We start from the raw sequence: 20,033 nt of genomic DNA, 5'->3' as shown, positions 1-20,033 counted from the left end.
CTCAACCATACACGTTTCTCTCCGAGGCAAAGTTCTTATCTTGCCTTATTGCTATTTCTTCATGGTTGTCTCTTGATCTATTGGCAGCTATGGGAGGGAAGGCAGAACTCTTAATCTGATCTATGCTGTGGGACCGAGTCTCTGTTACACTGAGAAATCTGCATGGGTCTCAATTGCTAGCTTCAGAATTCTTTCACTTTTTCAGGCTGGTCTCCTTTTTGTGAAGTACAAAAGTCATTTATTAGCATTCTCCAAAATTTTGTGAGCAAACCACCCAGGTTTGTCTAAAACTCAGTTCTTTCTCTTAACACCTCGCCAATATGGCAAGAGGAAGCCATTGTTAGCACTATGCACTAGTGTTCTGGCATAATGCACTAGTGTCCTGGCTCTCACAACTACTTGCTCTAGAGGTGCGGACTGTTAGTCTGCCTTCCAAGTTAGGCAAGGTCAACAGTTTTACTTACCATTTTCCCTCACCTAGTATTACGCCCTCCTCTTTTCAATGTTACAGACCCCCGTCTTGCCTGCAAGGTTTTATATTCTGTACATTGGTAAGGACAGAATAGGATGCAGTTAAAAAAAAAATCCAAGATCTCATGCCATTGATGTATATTTCTCACTACATATCAGGACAGAAATGTTCCAAGTTGGTGTAAATCTACTTCATGTTATTATTAAGAACCCAGTCTGACGGTGGCTCTGCCTAATAGGGTTTTACAGGCCAGGCAAAGGAACAGTGTATTCCTTTCATTCACATTCCCACCTCTAGGCTCGGTCACACAGCTATTCCTAACTGCAAGGGAACATGGGAAATGCTCTCCAATTGTGTATCCTGGAAAATATAAGGATCTGATGGAGAGCTAACAACTTCTGCCATAATTATATTTTACTTAGAGATTTTTTTATTATTGTATTCTAAATGCCTAAACTAAATATTCTAAATTAGCCCAGGCTTGAACATGTGTCTCTCTATAGAAGAGACCTGGAATCTCTTAGAAACCATGCTCATGATATTAGCTATGAGGCTGTCTTGCTTCTCTAATTCTCATGGACAGAGACATTCTAAAGAAATTAATGATTAGTATCTGAAAAAAAATCCCCCAAATAAAATATTGCTGAGAGAGCTCTACCAATAAGGAGGGAACTCCTTTTAAAGTGTCATCACTATCATCTATGCTAATAAAAGAGTAAGATGCAAATTGACAGTACCTTTGTGATGCCCACTAGCCAGTTAGGAGTGAGTTAATTAACGAGGATGGTGGGTTAATTTGCATACTCAGGTGTCTAATGGCTGGGGGTGGGGTGAGACAATGCAGGTGTTCTGCATCATCCCAACTGCTCCCGGCCTCTAGGCAGCATGGGAAGGTGGAAAGGCAGCTCCTGGCAGGAGCGAAAAGGCACCTCTGGCCAGAGCAAAGGCGTGCCAGCAGCCAGGGGAAGGAAGGCCCATTCTTGCACGAATCTTCATGCACAGGGCCTCTAGTGATTCAATAAGAGAATTGAAGGTGCAGAAACTCCTCAGGAGACGAAGCCCATCGCATGTATGTGCCACACATGTGAGAAGGGGCTATCCATCTTGTTGATTAGAAAAGCTGGCATATACGAAGTGCCAAAATAGGGAATTCCTACATTAATTTAAATAGAATTGCAGTGGCCAGAACAAGAGAACCATATGTGCAATGAAGTAAGCAGAAGTTGTGGTAGTTTAAGTGTATGACATTGGAAATTCTGCCAACCTGAGACTCATCCCAGTCTATGATTTATTAGCTAGGAAGCTATCAGGAAATACACTTACTCCATTTGATAGCTGTGCTTCGCTCAGCCTAGATTTCCATTGGAGGAAAACTCTCTCAGCTCTTTCTAAAACCCAACATGGGAGACAGGCCTAAGTGTCTTTTTACAATAAGATGAGGCTATTTTGGAATTGATCAATTTTCTTATTTTACTGTGTAACTTATCTGTTGCTCACACTTCAAAGAAGGTGATGGCTTTACATTTTCAAATGTTATTTGATAATGGACCTGTGACTAATTAGCCTTTGTTTCTCAATGCAGAATGCTTGAAGCACCAACTTAAAGGTCACATGTTCTGTTGCCAAATTACAAATGAATGGCAAGGAATCTGCTAAATTTAAGTGAATTCTGAGAAAACCTCTTCAACACCATTAGTGCTTCGGGGGGCCTCAGTCTCAGGATTTCTCATGAAGTTTGTTGTTGTAACAAACAAATGATCATGCAAGACTATATCAATTACATCTCCTTCCAAAGGCTAAGTTTACAGTGTTGGCTGTCTTTAACTTACAATCTTTAATATTTATGTGGTGCCTTCTGTGCAGCTAATGAGTGTTGGTTAGTAAGAAGTAACTGGAACTACATAAATCAGAATACAGCTAAGCTTGTGCTCCTATTCACTCTCCCACAAAGGTATTTGGATCTTAATCAAAATTTAAACATATTTTATTATGCTACACACCATATCACCAAGTTCTTGACTCTAATATTTTAATGCATTTCTGCTGGATGAAGTTTAAATGTCTACTTCCTCATTTATACTAAACTAGAGGCCTGGTGCATGAAATTCATACATGGGGAGGGGTCCCTCAACTCAGCTTCTCGCAATCAGAGACCCTTCTAAACCAGCAGTTGGACATCCCTCTCACAATCTGGCTCCTAACCACTGGCCTGCCTGCCTGCCTGATCGCCCTTAACCACTCTGCCTGCCTGATTGCCCCTAACTGCTCACCTGCCTGCCTGATCAACCCCTAACCACCTCTGCCTGTCTGCTCGATTGCCCCTAACCACTCTACCCACCTGCCTGATGTCCCTAACTGCTTGCCTGCCTGCTTGATTGTCCCTAACCACTCTGTCTGCCTGCCTGATCACCCTTAGCCACTCTCTTGCCTGCCTAATTGCCCCTAACCACCTCTGCCTCAGCCCCCACCATTGTGGCTTCATCCAGAATATCTGGAAGGTCGTACTGCTGTCTGGTCTAATTAGCATATTATGCTTTTATTATTATAGATATGTTATAGGGTGTCCTAGCTAAGCTTAAGAAGAAACTGGATGAATGAGCTTAGCTTTCATTTGCATTAAATTTTTAAAAATATATTTTATTGATTTTTTTTTTTTTTTACAGAGAGGAAGGGAGAGAGATAGAGAGCTAGAAACATCGATGAGAGAGAATCATCCATCAGCTGCCTCCTGCACAACCCCCACTGGGGATGTGCCCTCAACTGGTACATGCCCTTGACTAGAATCAAACCCAGGACCCTTCAGTCCACAGGCCGATGCTCTAGCAGCTGAACCAAACTGATCAGGGCCATTTGCATGAAGTTTTTATTGGTGGAAGTGAGGTGTCCACTGATGGAAGTGTGGGAATCTCTCTCCCCACTAAGTGCTGGGGTTCAGGTCCTTACAATACCTTGAGAAAAAGAATTTTCTAAGACTCACACAGGAAGATGAGTGATTTTCATTTGCATGGAATTATATGCTTCGGTTTGCAAAGTCCCATTTCCCTTAAGGCAATCCTGGAAGAGATGCAGCTGGGGATTCAGCAGAGCTAGAAGCAAAGGCAGTGCCCAGAGCTTCTGGTCCATGGTGGAGTTGAACCTGGTACCACGCTAGCCTAGTTGCAGTCCATCAGTCCATTGTGTGGGGTCCACATGGCTGTGGACTATGTGGATGAACACAAGGGAGCGTGCCCCCTACAACAAGAGAGCCAGGAGCCTGACACACAAGAGGGGAAAACTGCTTTGTTTAGGAGGTTAAGTATCTCAATCTTCCCATGCTTGCAGTGGCCCTGCCTACTCTGGCCAATGACCTGTACCTAGGTGTGATTGACAGACATGCCATCCAGGCCTTACTAGGAATCTGTCTATTCTTCCTTTGCCCAGCTCTTCCCCCCAGGATCTGCAGGGAACAGGCCTGGAGAGTGTTAAACTGCAGCTCCCGCCGGGACCGGTTTGGCTCAGTGGATAGAGCGTTGGCCTGCAGACTGAAGGGTCCTGGGTTCGATTCCTGTCAAGGGCATGTACCTTGGTTGCGGGCACATCCCCAGTGGGGGGTGTGCAAGAGGCAGCTGGTCGATGTTTCTCTCTCATCGACGTTTCTAACTCTCTGTCCTTCTCAGTTTCTCTCTGTGTAAAATCAATAAAATATATTTTAAAAAAATAAAAAAATAAACTGCAGCTCCCTGGCACAAATGGCATGCCTATATTACCTGGCCTTCCCTTTGCTCCTTTCCAATTATTCATAACTAGTCAATTATAACGGTTTCAAGATGGTTTACGTAAGAAATGTATTCATATGCTAAAGAGAAGGAAGAGATGTAGGTGGACTCAAGGGCACAGACTCACGAAAATTGAAAAATGAGAAAACAATGGCGTCTGCTCTCCAGCCTGGCCCTGGAAAATAAGTGAGATCTTATAGGAAGAAATGTAAAACGTCAAAGCAAAAGCAGCTCCCTGCTCAGCCCCATGTGAGACCTGGACCACACGGAGTGCTGCTTCACAGCCGAGATGATAAATCTGACCTTTTGCCCATAAACTTTAGAGAGAGGATTGGCATTTAAAATGTCACTGAGTTTGTCGAGTTGCAGTCACATCAGATAAGTCTGTGGCATCGATGGAACAGATAACCTGTGTTTGCTGTCACCAAATCCTGCAGTGTCTGCTTCAGGAACTTCACCATCTCCAGAGGCGTCTCCGCTCTTGCCTCACGGATACTGCACGTGCAATTATCTCCTCTCCAGACAAGCCCTCAGGAGCGCCGGCCCAGCAGAGCACTTTGTATAATAACTTTTCTTTGTTCATAAAAGAAAGGAAATGTGTCATGAAGCCAGACCCATCCAATTTGAAAAGCTGTTTTTAATTTGGAGATGAACAGAAAATCTAATGTAGCTGTATTGAAGTTATTGTTGACAGTAGATTTTTTTTTTCTTTTTATACATGGTACTTTGCAAGAATACCTGCCCTTTGCTCTAGCTTACCCAGGGAATTCCTCAGAATGACTACTTTTTTTTTTTTTTTTTTTTTTTTAAGAATGCAATTTATAATAGGAACTCTTTTTTAAAAAAATTTTAAAATTTATTCTTAGAAGTGTAAAAGTTTATTAATTAAAAACAACAACAACAACAAAAAAGGAGATTGAAAAACCTGATGAACAATATTAGCTGTTGATTGTAGTAGAGTCGGCGATATGGGAGGGGAAAGGGGGAGTGGTGGATGCGGGAAGAGACTGAACATAAACTGTGCACCTATGGATGAGGACAATGGGGGGTGGGAAGGGGGCAGAGGGTGGGGTGGGAACCTGGTGGAGGGGGGAAAGGGGGAGTGGTGGATGTGGGAAGAGACTGAACATAAACTGTGCACCTATGGATGAGGACAATGGGGGGTGGGAAGGGGGCAGAGGGTGGGGTGGGAACCTGGTGGAGGGGGGAAGAAATGAGGAACCTTTGTAATAATATGAACAATAAAGATTGATTTAAATATATATATATATATATTATTATTATTATTATTATTATTATTATTGATTTTTTACAGAGAGGAAGGGAGAGAGATCAAGAGCTAGAAACGTCGATGAGAGAGAAACATTTTCCAGTTGCCTCTTGCACACCCCCTACTGGGGATGTACCCACAACCAAGGTACATGCCCTTGACCGGAATCGAACACGGGACCTTTCAGTCCGCAGACCAACGCTCTATCCACTGAGCCAAACCAGTTTTGGCCAGAATGACAACACTTACCTCTTCCTTTACGCAATCCGCCCTCCCTGCTCCCCAGGCCCCTGCACTGCCCTGGGGGTACTATTGGAGTGAGGTTATGGCAGCCTTGGGAAACTAGAAGAGGACACAACCATTATTCATTAATAACCGATAATTAAAAAGCAAGTTCTGCCTTTTTAGATGGGTATGCTGGCAAGTAGACTTGACCCAATGTTTTGTTTTGTTTGGGTTTTTTTAGGTAAGGAGGTCATGTTGGCTTGTGAAACTACGCATTTGGGCTTCAGGTGTGGTAAACACAAGCTGTGTATCTGCGATTCCTCCCTCCTGTGTGCATTGGCTTGGATCCACACTGGCCTCCCTCCTGGACAGGAAGTGGCTTTGGCAGTACTTTTGTTTTGTCGTTAAAGAAGAGAAGCCCCTCTCTTTTCCTGTAGAGAATGTTCTGTGTGGGTGCGAAGCCTGAAACAGATCTAAAGTAACGACTTGGACCTGAGGAGCGCTGTGCTTTAAGCACACCTGGTTTAAAAATGGAGCAAATTACACTGTGACCCTAGCAGTGGTGGGCAAACTCATTAGTCAACAGAGCCAAATATCAACAGTGCAAAGACTGAAATTTATTTTCAGAGCCAAATTTTTTAAACTTCTTCTAACGCCACTTCTTCAAAATAGACTCGCCCAGGCCATGGTATTTTATGGAAAAGCCACACTCAAGGGCCAAAGAGCCGCATGTGGCTCCGAGCCACAGTTTGCCGACCACTGCCCTATGGCAATAAGGAACATCTATGTTGCTTTTAATGACTATTATTCAATGGGAAAGGGCTAGAGTGGATTCAGGGAGGTCTCCTTAAACCTGTTAACCGGCGAGTTCCCTTTTTAATTACGCAACCTGTAATGGGCACGTACTCTTTCACTAGGACGTGTCAGTACGTCATGCCCAGAGGACGTAATTTCATATTATTATTTTTTTATTTATACTTAATTAAAATAAATTATATATGTGTATTTTTTTTCATATATTTATATATAAAGCAGAAAGGAAAATACAAAATTACAAAAAATAGAAAAGAATACCAACAAAAAAAATGGAAACATCGAATTAAAAAATTATAAATTTTACAAACAATGATAAAGATTACAAAAAATATAGACCGTCCCTCTCAGGGCGCAACATATATTTCCAGGACGTAATCATACGTCCTACCCGTTCCCGATATTGTTTACTTTTGACGTATTTATAGGTCCCACTCGGTTAGCAGGTTAACGATGCAAAATATTTCAGGTTTATTTAATCTCCTGTGGGCCATCTACAATACGCAACCTATTCAGTGTACGTATGGCCCCTGCCTTATAGTGGTTCTACTTAATGATTTTTGGAGCTTACAATGATGAGAAAGTGATGCAGTCAGTGGAACTTGAGCTTTGGATATTTTGAATTTTGATCTTTTCCCAGGCTAGCAGTACGTGCTAAGACAGTCTCTCGTGATGCTGGGCAGTGGCAGGGCGATGGTTTTATCCAACTGCAGACTAATGCGCGTGTTCTGAGCACATTTAAAGTAGGCTACGCTAAGCTGTGGTGTTTGGTAGGTTAGGTGTATTAAATGCATTTTTGGCATGTGATATTTTCAATTTACGATGGGTTCATTGGGAATGACCCCTTGTAAGTCCAGGGGCATCTGTATTAAAGGTATTTGCATTTCATTTTCAAAGTAGGAATCAACTGCAGGGTGAAATGTGGCATCGAGGCTGACATTTCAGGATGAAGGATCATTTCTGATGTCTTTTCAATCATATCACGCAAGTAGCCTTCTGTTCTGTGCATGCATAAAGTCAGCTCTCTCAGCAGACGAAATGTAAGGTGAGATTGAATGCCACTGCAAAACCATACCTCTCTGACACCATTAACTGCATGGAGGTCAGGGACTTTGGGATAGAACCTACCAGGTGAAGTGATATTAAAATCTTAATTTAAACAGGTTTTTTTTTTTTAAAGGTTCTCTCTCTCTGTCTCTCTGTCTCCCCTTTGCTCATCATCTTTCACCTGGGAAGAGTCCTGTGTGCTCTCTCTGGAAGGAAGTTCATGCGCCATGGGAATACTGAGCTTGCGGGAACGAAGCTGTTCCCCTATGGCTAGAAGGCTGAGTTTTCTTCAGATCACAGGTGAAGCACTTCATTATCAAGATGCCTAATTAAGATCCTGTAACAGCATATTAGTGCTAATGTGAGAGAGTGATTTAAATACCTGCTATTGGCTGAGTAACACTTGTAAATGCAGAACAAGCCTTTCAGCCAATTGAGGGGAAAGGGAATCTCCTAAGAAACTGTGCTGCTCTCCCTGGCCAAGTGCAATGAATCAGCACACAGAGGTAGGGAAGAGTCATGGCCACCGAAGCCACACCCCCACACACACCTCAGGACCACATGACTCAAACCCTCTGCTCATAATCCCAGTGGCCCCACAGGCAGGTATCCAGCAGAAGCAACAACTTACCCCAAACTCACTGGCCCATTCTTGTACATTTTTGTACTCAGGAAGGATTTCTTGGGACAAGTCTAATTTTTTTTTTCTCATCAAAATAAATTATCTGTTTAAGTTTTGCAGATGTAGAAGGTCTATGGTTATTAGTAAATCCAGAATATGTTCTAGGTACCACTTTGTAGTCTTTATTTAGCTTGGTCCTCATAGCAGCCTTACAAGGTAAGCATTGTCATCTGTCATTGAAATAAAAACAAACAGCGGATGAGCCACACTTCTAAAATAACCTGGTAAACTTTAGAGCTAACCATCAAATGTAGTGTCCTCAGTATTTCTCCAATGCTTAAAGGGGGACCTTGTTTTTCCTTTTAGCACTTTTATTCTTAAAATCAGGTCCAATTTTCTTCATTTTATATTTCAGAGCCTACGTACAGTCCAACACTTGAATGATATGTTAATTTTTTATTGTTCTTCTCCAGGTTTTTCATATTCATTCAGTTATCAAATATTTATTGAATATAAGTGTTGTACCTGGAACTGTGCTGGTTCCTATAACGATCATGAAAAAAGCAAAATATACATGTTTCATTTAGTAGTGGAGCTAAATAAATTGTGTGTGTGTGTGGGGGAGATTAATCAGAATTGCACAATAATGTAATTCAGAGCTGAGATCTGAAGGGTGAATAGAATTCTACAAAATAATAATAATAATAATAATAATAATAATAATAATAATAGGGGAAGGCTTCTATCTTCAGCACTGTGATGGAAGAGAAAACTTGAAAAATAAACCTTCTAAAAAAGAACTATTGGGTCGGCAGCTAAGTAATTGCGGGTTTCACACATATATGGCTTCAGTTGAATTTTTAGGTTTGCAGACGTAGTACAAATGTAAAACACATTTTGTTATTTGATAGTTGGCTATTCAGCTGTTAATCAGTAAAAAAAGTTTTTTGATCTGTTTTGTAGTTTTCCTTTGGCGTTCGTTGAAAAATGGAAAATCAAAAGGAACATTTTCGTCATATTTTGCTTTTTTATTTTCGCAAAGGGAAAAACGCATCGCAAGCTCATAAAAAGTTATGTGCTGTTTATGGTGACGAAGCCTTAAAAGAACGGCAGTGTCAAAATTGGTTTGCCAAATTTCGTTCTGGTGATTTTTCACTCAAAGATGAAAAACGCTCTGGTCGTCCAGTTGAAGTTGATGACGTCCTAATCAAAGCAATAATCAATTCGGACTGTCACAGTACAACACGTGAGATTGCAGAGAAGCTTCATGTATCACATACATGCATTGAAAATCACTTAAAACAACTTGGCTATGTTCAAAAACTCGATACATGGGTTCCTCACGAACTGAAAGAATCACAGTTAACGCAATGCATTAGCAGCTGCGATTTGCTAAAGAAACGTAATGAAAATGATCCATTTTTAAAACGACTGATAACTGGCGATGAAAAATGGGTTGTTTACAACAATATCAAGTGGAAAAGATCGTGGAGCAGGCCAGGTGAACCAACTCAAACAACATCAAAAGCTGATATTCATCAAAAGAAGGTTTTGTTATCAGTTTGGTGGGATTACAAAGGAATTGTCTACTTTGAACTCTTATCACCCAACCGAACGATCAATTCTGATGTCTACATTGAACAACTAACGAAATTAAACAATGCAGTTGAAGAAAAGCGGCCCGAATTGACAAATCGAAAAGGTGTTGTATTCCATCATGACAATGCAAGGCCACACACATCTTTGGTCACTCGGCAAAAATTAATGGAGCTTGGTTGGGATGTTTTGCCACATCCACCATATAGTCCTGACCTTGCACCATCTGATTACTTTTTGTTTCGATCTTTACAAAACTCCTTGAATGGTAAAAATTTCAATAATGATGATGATGTCAAATCGTACCTGATTCAGTTTTTTGCTAATAAAAACCAGAAGTTTTTTGAACGTGGGATTATGATGCTGCCTGAAAGATGGCAAAAGGTCATTGATAAAAATGGGCAATACATTACAGAATAAAGTTATTTAGTTCCATGAAAAAATTGTCTTTAATTTTCTTTTTAAAATCCGCAATTACTTAGTTGCCGACCCAATATAAATTAAGGATGCAGTAGACATCTTAATGAAGCAAGTAGCATGAACTGGAGGCAACAGTAAAAGGAACATGTGAATGGGCACTGACTGTAGAAGCCCTGTGTTGTGTGGGGAGAGGTGGTTAAGTCAGGAGGGTCTCATTAAACAGGATACTTTAACAACACAAACACAAGTAAACAGAAAGCCTGGCTCCATGCTCCGGTGCCTTCCTCTTGAGGTGTGCTGCACGCTCACTTTGTCCCTGTCACATACTAGCAGTTTCATTCTCTTCCTGTTCCTTTGTATTGACTGAGGTTGTTTTAGTCCCCTCCCCTCTTTTTCTCTCTTTCCATGCTTGGCAGTTTTACAACTTCTCTCTGTTTCTGTTGAGCTTACTCTTACGTTTTAACAGACATAATATAATGTTTGCGTAGGCAGCTAGTTAGATATTAACAATAGAGGAGAGAGTGAGTGGAACCAGTTATCTGATTAAGTAGGGAAAGAAACATCTTTACAAGGACCCCAGGGAGTAAGGAACATTGTTCTGCCAAACCGAGCAAAGCATCCCATTGGGCAGGAAGGATGGCTTTTTGGTCACCCTGGGAGTCTGAAGTGGGATTTATGGAGGTTGGAGGGAAGAAAATAGCAAGGGAGTGCGTTTTCTTAAGTCCATGCAAAGGAGGAGGCAGAACTATGAGACACCCACAGGAGGAGCCAAAATGGTGACGATATAAGGGGGGTGAAGGGGGGCACAAGCAGGGAAAATCCAGGAAAGAGATTGCACAGTTTGAAAGAGAGCCTGCTCTTTCCCAAACCAAGGAAAATTGAACAAAGACCTCACTCAGGGCAGTCTGCCCACTCTGGCTCTCTGAGAGTGTAGTCACTCTGTAAATATTGCCGCTATCTCTTAAAACTCCTGCTCTCTGAGTGTTCCTGAAATTCTTTCCCCAGGACACCACAGAAGAGCCTGTTTCCTCCAGTAACAATAACTGATGTAGAAAGTTTAATGTTTTTAAAATATATCTCCTCCCTAAGGAATTTTTTTTTAAATACTTTTTAAAAAATATATTTTTAATGATTTCAGAGAGGAAGGAAGAGGGAGAGATAGATACATGAATGATGAGAAAGAATCATTGATTGGCTGCCTCCCCCCTCACCCCCCTTTCTCTAAGGACCGCACCTGCAACCTGGGCATGTGCCCTTGACCAGAATAGAATCTGGGACTCTTTCATTCCGCAGGCCGACACTCTATCCACCAAGCCAAACCGGCTAGGGCCATAAGGGAATTTTAAAAAATATATAAACAGCCCTAGCCGGTTTGGCTGTGAACTGAAGGGTCCCAGGTTCCATTCTGATCAGGGCATATGCTCGGGTTGCTGGCTCCATCCCCAGTGAGGGGGTGTGCAGGAGGCAGTCGATGAATGATTTTTCTCTCATCATTGATGTTTCTATACCTCTCTTCCTCTCCCTTCCTCTCTGAAATCAATTTTAAAAATATATTTTTCAAAAGTATAAACAAATGGGACTACATCAAACTAAAAAGTTTTTGCACAGCAAAGGAAACTAACAGCAAAACAAAAAGACAACCTATCAAATGGGAGAAGATATTTGCCAATGACACATATGATAGTAGGTTAAGATTCAAATTTTATAAAGAACTCATACAACTCAACACCAAAAAACACCAAACACAATCCAATTAAAAAATGTCAAAGGACCTGAATAGACATGTGAATGCCATCCATTTGCAGCTAGGGTTCAGGATCTGAACATATGAACTCATAAGTTTTTTTTTTAAATTTCCACAACTCTTTGGTAAGTATATATATTGATACATGAAGGAAAGGCAAGGGGCTAGCTTTCTCTAACGAAATGACAGAAAGTTGAGAAACTGGAAGTGTGACTTTCATTCTAAAATCCAGAAAAGCAATGCTTTCCTGAAGAACTGGTTTAAGACAGAATCTGACATTCTATAACTCAGATAAATTGTATATCTTCAAAGGGAACCAAAAGGAACAAGAACTTTCCAGAAAGATGTTCAAGGAAGAGGCTGGAAATGTCAAATATGTATAAAGGAAGAAGACTGCTCAAGGAAGCTTTTGAAAATACCCTGTGATAAAGGAATCTCTAAGACTTTTTTGTTCAAAGCCAATGTTCTGTATTCAGGTAAAGGACTCCATGTGAACCCAAATCTCAGCACCCACCCACCAGAACAGTGTGTGCAAAGAGAAATGCATTTCGAGGAGCTTGGGTACAGTTTGTAAGCACCATTTAAACACTTTTTTTTTTTAAAGGATTTACTGAATTCCAAAGTGCTGATATCAAAAGGAAATGTTGAGTATCTGGAGTTGAGTAAAAGGATGGTTTCTGTTGTGGGGTTGAACCCTGGGTTCAAAATAAGACCACCGGAGGCTGATAATTTATTTAAAAAAGCAAATGAGAATTTATTGAACTGGCCAGGGCAGCCGCAAGAGTACCACACGAAGGCAGACCCTACACGACTGCGAGGCTTTGGGGGCAGGTAGTTATTTTTAAAGGTTCTGAGAAGGAAAACCCCCATTCTACAACAAACTGTTGTTTGGAATTTTCTGCTGTTCTTCCTAGATAAAATGTTGCTTTCTAGTTTGCTTTAGCCCGTTTGAAGAATGATGAAGATAAACGTAGCTGTCTGGCCTTGCAGGCCAGAGACCAGATATGCCCACAGTCTCAATACCATGCCAGGTGCACTTTTTTAATTGGATAGAACAGCATTGTTTTCGAGGCCAGCATTGAGATAACCACTAAGTGTGCATAGGGCTGGCTCTTTAATGAAAAAGAAAGTTCTGCCTGTAACCTTGCCCAGAACTTGAACTCATCCTCCCTAAGCCCATTGCTCGATGAACAAAGCAAGTAAGTGAAGGTCAAAGTCAGAATAGTAGGGTTAAAATTCAAACAGTAGTTTTTACCCAAGTATGATTGCTACCATATTTCAGTTTCCCTTCATCACTTCCCTTATCCAGCACTGGAATTTTTATTTTCAGAAGGAATAGAAACCTTTGCATGATAGAAAGGACTAAAGAGAAAATGGAATATTTTATTTTCCATGGAAGCTCTGGAAAGAGAGGTCAGGATTAGCAATATCTAGGAAGGAAGGACTAACAGATTTGTTTTGAAACAATATTTGTATACAAGCACACTGTTTATGCGTTGCTTTTATTGTAGATAGAGATCTACATCTTCTTTTAACACTGTTATTATGTTCACCATTACTATCAATATAACCTTTTGAGGGAATTGTGGTATCAATAGAGATTATGGGAAGTACAAACCACCTACTGACATTGTCATGACCAGAGGATCCAAAAAGTCAAATCCATGTTTCAGAGTGTATTAACATTCTCAGGGGACAGGTTAAGGGAAGTTCAATTCTCCAGTAATTTGGATACAGGATTCTCAGCTTCTTTCAATAGAGATGAAGAATTGCATGACATTCCATTTTGAAATTTATCTTCATTAGTGTTTGATGCATGTTGAGTAATAAAAGGTAGCAATGAGATTGAATCTTTTTAATATTTATTTTAACCTAGAGGCCCGGTGCACGGATTCGTGCACGGGTGGGGTCCAGCAGGCTCACCCAGATGGGGGTCCGTTGGGCAGGGCCAGCTGTTGGGTCTCATGCTGGAAGCTATACCTTTCCCCCAGCTGGATCTAATTATACGTTTAGGATGACAAAAGGAAAACCACAACAGAACTCTTCTGCATTTCACATACCACGAGATGAAGTTGTTTATGTGTGGTTTGCAAACATATCAAGATGGATGATGGCCCTTTAATGATTTTTGCATTCTTCCCAGGGCTCTGCCCTCAGTTCCCCAATATGATCTTCCTGTCTGTTTGTTTAAGAGTTTTTCTGTTCCTGAATGTGCCTACCCTTCGCTGTTGCTCCTGGCAACCTGTGGGTCCTCTTCCCCTTTAAAGAGAGAATGAAAGCTCACCCAGTCTTCAAGGCATTGGAATTTCACAAAATCCCCACTGGGCCTCTCTACATTCCTCAGCAAAGGTCCACGATCCTGTTAATGTTTAGGTCGCCTTTTTGGCTAACTTGGGAGGTCTCCTGGGGCTGAGGGCCATGAAGGGAGAATTCCACACTTTGGCTGCAGTATTAGCAGAGCCCTCTGGAGACTCTGGTTGGAGACAGAAGGGACTGATAATTATTTTCTTGTGCTTTCACTAAATGTACATGCAGTAGAGAGCCGAACAGTGATTTAGGAGTGTTGGGAGCTGTTCGGGGGCAGGGCCAGCTGGGGCAGTGGGCCCTGGTTGTTCCACCATTTGGTCACTGGGCTTTTATTATATAGGGTATTTCAGACATACAAAAACAAAAACAAACAAACAAACAAAAAACTCACAAAACATAGTATAATGACAACCCATTTAACAATCAGCCAGATTCAACAAGTTTTGCCAGACTAGCTTCATCTATAATTTTGATTTTTTTACATATAATTTATACACAGTGAAATATGTAGGTCTTAAATTGTGCAATTCCAAGAGATTTGATGAGTACATAAGCCCAGGTAATTCCGTTCTAGACATTTACTCCAGAGAACAGAAAATACATGTCCACAGAAAGACTTGCCCAGAATGCTTACAACCATTTTATTCACAATAGCCAAAAACCTCTTTAAAAGAGGATAGATGTATGCTTAAATGTAAAAATAGTTTTCCAAGTTGGTTTTAGACTATTACATCCTGCTAACAATGTACGAGTGTCCTGATTTCCCTGCACCCTCATCAACACTTGATGTTGTCAGTTCTATTAATAGTAGCTATTTGAGTGGGTGTGCAGTGATGTCTCACTGTGGTTTTAGTATGCATTTTCCTGATAATATTTTAGAAACTATTTCATGTGCTTATTGGGCTTTCCTTTGGGAAGTACTTTTGGGAGGAGTGGGTGTGGCTTGGAGAGATTGAGCAAAAAAGAAAAAAAAAAAAAAGAGGGAGAGAATGCTCAGCCATGGACAACAATGTGCTGTGAGAGGAGGAAGATGGAAGAAGGCATAGAAGGGATGAATGGTGATACAAAAAATAAAATAGAATAGAATAGAATAAATAAATTTTAAAAATAATAATTGAGTTATCAGTTCTTTATATATTGTGGCTATAAGTTTATTGTTAGATATACATGCGCATTTTTCTCCCAGTCAATGGATGGCTTACTCATTTTCTTGATGTGTCTATTCCTGAATATTCCTGTGTCCAAACATTTGTTCCATATATACTCAAAAGAAAAGTATACTCTCCATTATAGGTATTTCAGGTTTTATATTCCACTAGAAGAGCCACCTCAGGAGTTAAAAAAATTTTTTTTTATACAAGTACTATTTTGTTATATATTTGAACTTTCTAAGATTGAGGAAAGTATGTTAAAGTGACCTATTTTAGATTTGTCTATTTTTTTCTTTTTTCTTTTTTCTTTTATATCTCTTCATTAGGAATATTACTGCTGTGTTTTGAGGGCAATATCTCACATTGATAATTTTTACTTATTTTAATAAATCTAGCTCATATTTTAAAGAAATTCTTATAGCTTTAATATTTGCTGTCCCTGGAATTATTAAAATACAAAGAAATAACAACCAGATCTAGAAATAATTCTTTATTTTTAAGACTTTTTATTGATTTTTAAAGAGAGAGGAAGGGAGAGGGAGAGAGAAAAACAGTGATGTAAGAGGAAACATAAACATTCCTCTTACATGTCCCCACTGGGGACAGAGCACACAACCCAGGCAGTGAATGGATTGACACCCAACCAACTGAGAGCCACACTGGCCAGGGCTAAAGACAAACCTAATATATAAAAACCCTGGGCCGTAACCAGTAACAACCAGAGGCTGACCAACTGGAAGTCAGTGTTGGCCCTTTCCCCAAACAAGCACTAAGGGGCAATCAGGCAGGCAGGTGCCAAAGAGATTTAGGAGTGATCAGATAGGCAGGCCAGTGGTTAGAGGAGATCAGATAGGCAGACAGCCCACACTGGGCTGGCCCCATCCCCAAGCAAATGATTAGGGGCAATCAAGCAGACAGGCAGAGTGGTTAGGGGTGATCTGGTAAGCAGACCAGCCATTAGGGGTGATCAGATAGGTAGGCGAGCAGTTAGGGGTGATCAGGTAGGCAGATGACCCCTTGCAGGGTTGACCCCACCCCCCAGCAAAGAAAGAGGGAGGCCCAGGCCAGCCAAGCCATTGCACCCCAGTCTGTCACCTACAGAGGGAGGCCATCGTTGGCAGGGAATGGGGGGGAAAGGGGGTAGGCAGCACTGCACAGATGACAAGCAGTGGCAGCAATGGGGGTGGGGCTAGCTGCCTGCAACGAAGGGAAGGAAAGCCCCGAAAGGCTCTGATCTCAGGCCAGACCTATGGACTCTGGATTGTGAGAGGGTGCAGGCCAGGCTGATGGACACCCCCCGCAAGTGCATGAATTTTCATGCACTTGGCCTCTAGTTCTTAAATATTTTTCCTTGAAAGATTATTAACCTCCATTTGGTTGTTAGTATGTTTAAGACATTCCCTACACACTTCTTTCCAATACTGTGTTCATGCGTCACTAACACATAAAGTGTATTATTTGAACCACATAATATACTTAAATGACAAAGTTAAGTTGAATGCATTTTCCAGGTCTCCCTTCCTATTTTATTGTGTCAAGATTGTTTTTCTCATAAGTGTTCCCTATCTCAGTGGTAGGCAAACTCATTAGTAAACAGAGCCAAATATCAACAGTACAAAGATTGAAATTTCTTTTGAGAGCCAAATTTTTTTAACTTAAACTTCTTCTAATGCCACTTCTTCAAAACAGACCTGCCCAGGCTGTGGTATTTTGTGGAAGAGCCACACTCAAGGGGCCAAAGAGCCACATGTGGCTCGCAAGCTGCGATTTGCTGACCACTGCCCTAGCCAGTCTATATAGAAATCTCTAAGAAATTATTTTAGATCCCTGCTCTTATTTGGTCTATGTAATCTGTTTGGTGAATTAATTTGAATCATGTGCTTGCTATCTATTTTAGAATCTAGACTCTTCTTTATCATAATTTGGGATATTTATATAAATATTACTTTTAAAGAGGAAATAATGGATGTTGGCGGCTGGCTGCAATTAGCTGCATTTAATTATTTTCCAAAATAACTTTTAATCATATTGGATTTAACAGGATATTTCTATAGCAAAAGGAATTGAAAGTGAGCTGTTCTTTCCATTCAAACCAGCCACTAATTGCATCTGTTACCTGAGTCCTTGTCATCTGGCACAGTGGTGTAAAGTGGTTTGTCATCTGACACAGTGAAGCTTATGTGGGTGTTAAAGGGTATGTTTTATAATCTTTGCAGAACTATTCTCCAAGCTGTTTTCTTATATTCTTGACAAATGAAGGCTTTCTAGACTTCACTATGGCAATGCATTTTGCCCCCTGTTTCTGTGTAATAAAAATGAACCTGAATTTCTGTAGCTCTGCTTACAAGCAAGTTCTTGGATAACTTTATATTCTCTCCATTTTGCCTTCAGAAATGATTATAAAATCCCAGTCTTGGATTGGGAGCAGGGTCTTGAGTAATTAATGGAAAGTGGCACTGCAGAGCTATAATCTATGAAACTAATCTCATTCCTACCTATTCTGCCCATCATTGAGAAGACATGTGAGATACAGAAGCAGGGATGGAAGCCAAAGCTTAATGCCGACCAGGGCAGATGGCCAACAGCAAACCTCACCCCAATGGCTCTATAATCCAAAATTCTAATACCGATGATTCATTTCTTTAGATTAAACCAGTCCTAGACATGAAAAACTAAAATGTCAATTAGTGAAAATAAGCTATTGTCAAAAATCTTCACCTCTATTTTAGAAGATTTAAAAATGTTTTCTCAAGTGTTTGTTATAAGGGGAGTATTGTCCTACTTAGCTTGCTATTGACATGAGAATCAGTTTAAATTTTGAACTCACATACTTGCATTTATACTCCATAGTTTATTAGTAACATTAATTTTAACCCCGAGGGTTTATTGTGAATATAGATGTAATTGTTGATTTTTTGTATAAACTTGCCTGGATTACAGGGTGCCCAGATGTTGGATTAAACATTACTCTGAGTGTGTCTGTGAGAACGTTTTTGGGTGGGATTAACATTTGAACCAATAGACTGGATACACAGAGTGCCCACACCAACATGTACAGCCCTCATCCGCTTTCTTGAAGGGCAAAATAGAACACAAGACTGAGCAAGAAAGGATGTGTGCTCTCTGCCTAACAGTCTTGAGTTAGGACATAAGCTCCATTCAGCCTTCGGGCCAAGACTGGAACTCATACTGTCAGCTCTCCTGGTTTGGGGGCCTTTGATCTTGGGTCTTCTCAGCCTCCATAATCACATGAGTCAATTTCTTATAAAAAAAATCTTTCTTTCTCTCTTGATTGATTGATAGCTACATAGAGAGATAAATATACAATAGAGGGATAGTCTATCTCCTATCTGCTCTGCTTCTTTGGAGAACCCTGACTAATACTGTAGACTAGCCCAAACTCTATATAACCCACAAGCGCTATTTGTGTGTGTAATTAAAAATGGGAAGGAGATGTTAACAGGAACTTAAATAACTTTGGGCTATTAAACACTGTATTTGATTAATATCAATAACATTAAAAAAGGCAACAGACTCAAGTAATGATACCGTTTTATATAATGATTATAGGATAGTGTGTTTAAGAAAAAATCAAGTTGGTACTGAAGCACAACTAGGCGGGCAGGGGGCCAAGGTAGAGGGGGCTGAGCCCCTTGCATGAATTTTGAGCCTCTAGTATAGAAATAATGGCAGATTCCAAAGGAGCTATTCATCATGTAAATAACTCATTTTAGAGCAAGGTTTTTCAACCTCTGCCTGGGCCCCATTAATAATGCCAAATAGTTCTGGTTGTTGGGGCCTATTCTGTGCATTATAGAATGTTTAGCAACATCCTTGGCCTCTATCCACTAGATGCCAATAGCACTCTGATGCCCATCTGTAGCAAAATTACCTACAGGCATTGCCAAACATCCACAAGTGGTGGTGGTGGTGGGGGTGGGAGTGGGGGTAGGGGTGGAGATGGGGGTGGGGGGGTGGGAAAGATTAGTCCCAGTTGTGAACCTCTGTTTTATATAGAATAGATTTCTTCCCTTGAATAACTGTAATATTAAAGATTTTTCTCTCCTTTTAATTAAATTTGTTGGGATAACACTGGTAATAATTATATAGGTTTCAGATGCACAATTCCATAGCACGTCATCGGTGCACTGTATTGTGCAGTCATCACCCCAAGTCTCTATCCATCCCTATTTACCGCCCCTTATACCCTCCTCCCCACATAATCACCACACTGTTATCCCTGTCCATGATTTTTTTCCTCTTTTTTGCTCAATCTCTCTAACCTTTGACAGCTGTCAGCCAGTTTTCCATATGAGTCTGTCTCAATTTTGTTAATTAGATTTCACATATGGTACATGTCTTCTTTGACTAGCTCATTTCACTTAGAATAATGCTCTCCAGGTCTATCCATTCTGTCCCCCAAAGTAAGATTTCGTTCTTTTTTATGGCTGAGTAATATTCCATTTTGTAAATATACCACAGCTTTTTTTTATCCACTCATCTACTCTTATTCAACATAGGACTGGAAGTCCTACCACACCAGTCAAAGAAGAAGCAGTGAAAGGCATCCGAAGTGTAAGGGAAGAAATAAGACTGTCATTATTTGCAGAT

Source organism: Pipistrellus hanaki (genome assembly GCF_964339955.1).
Source record: "Pipistrellus hanaki genome assembly, chromosome: 9".
Lineage (NCBI taxonomy): Eukaryota > Metazoa > Chordata > Mammalia > Chiroptera > Vespertilionidae > Pipistrellus > Pipistrellus hanaki.
Note: the sequence above shows the minus strand (reverse complement) of the source record.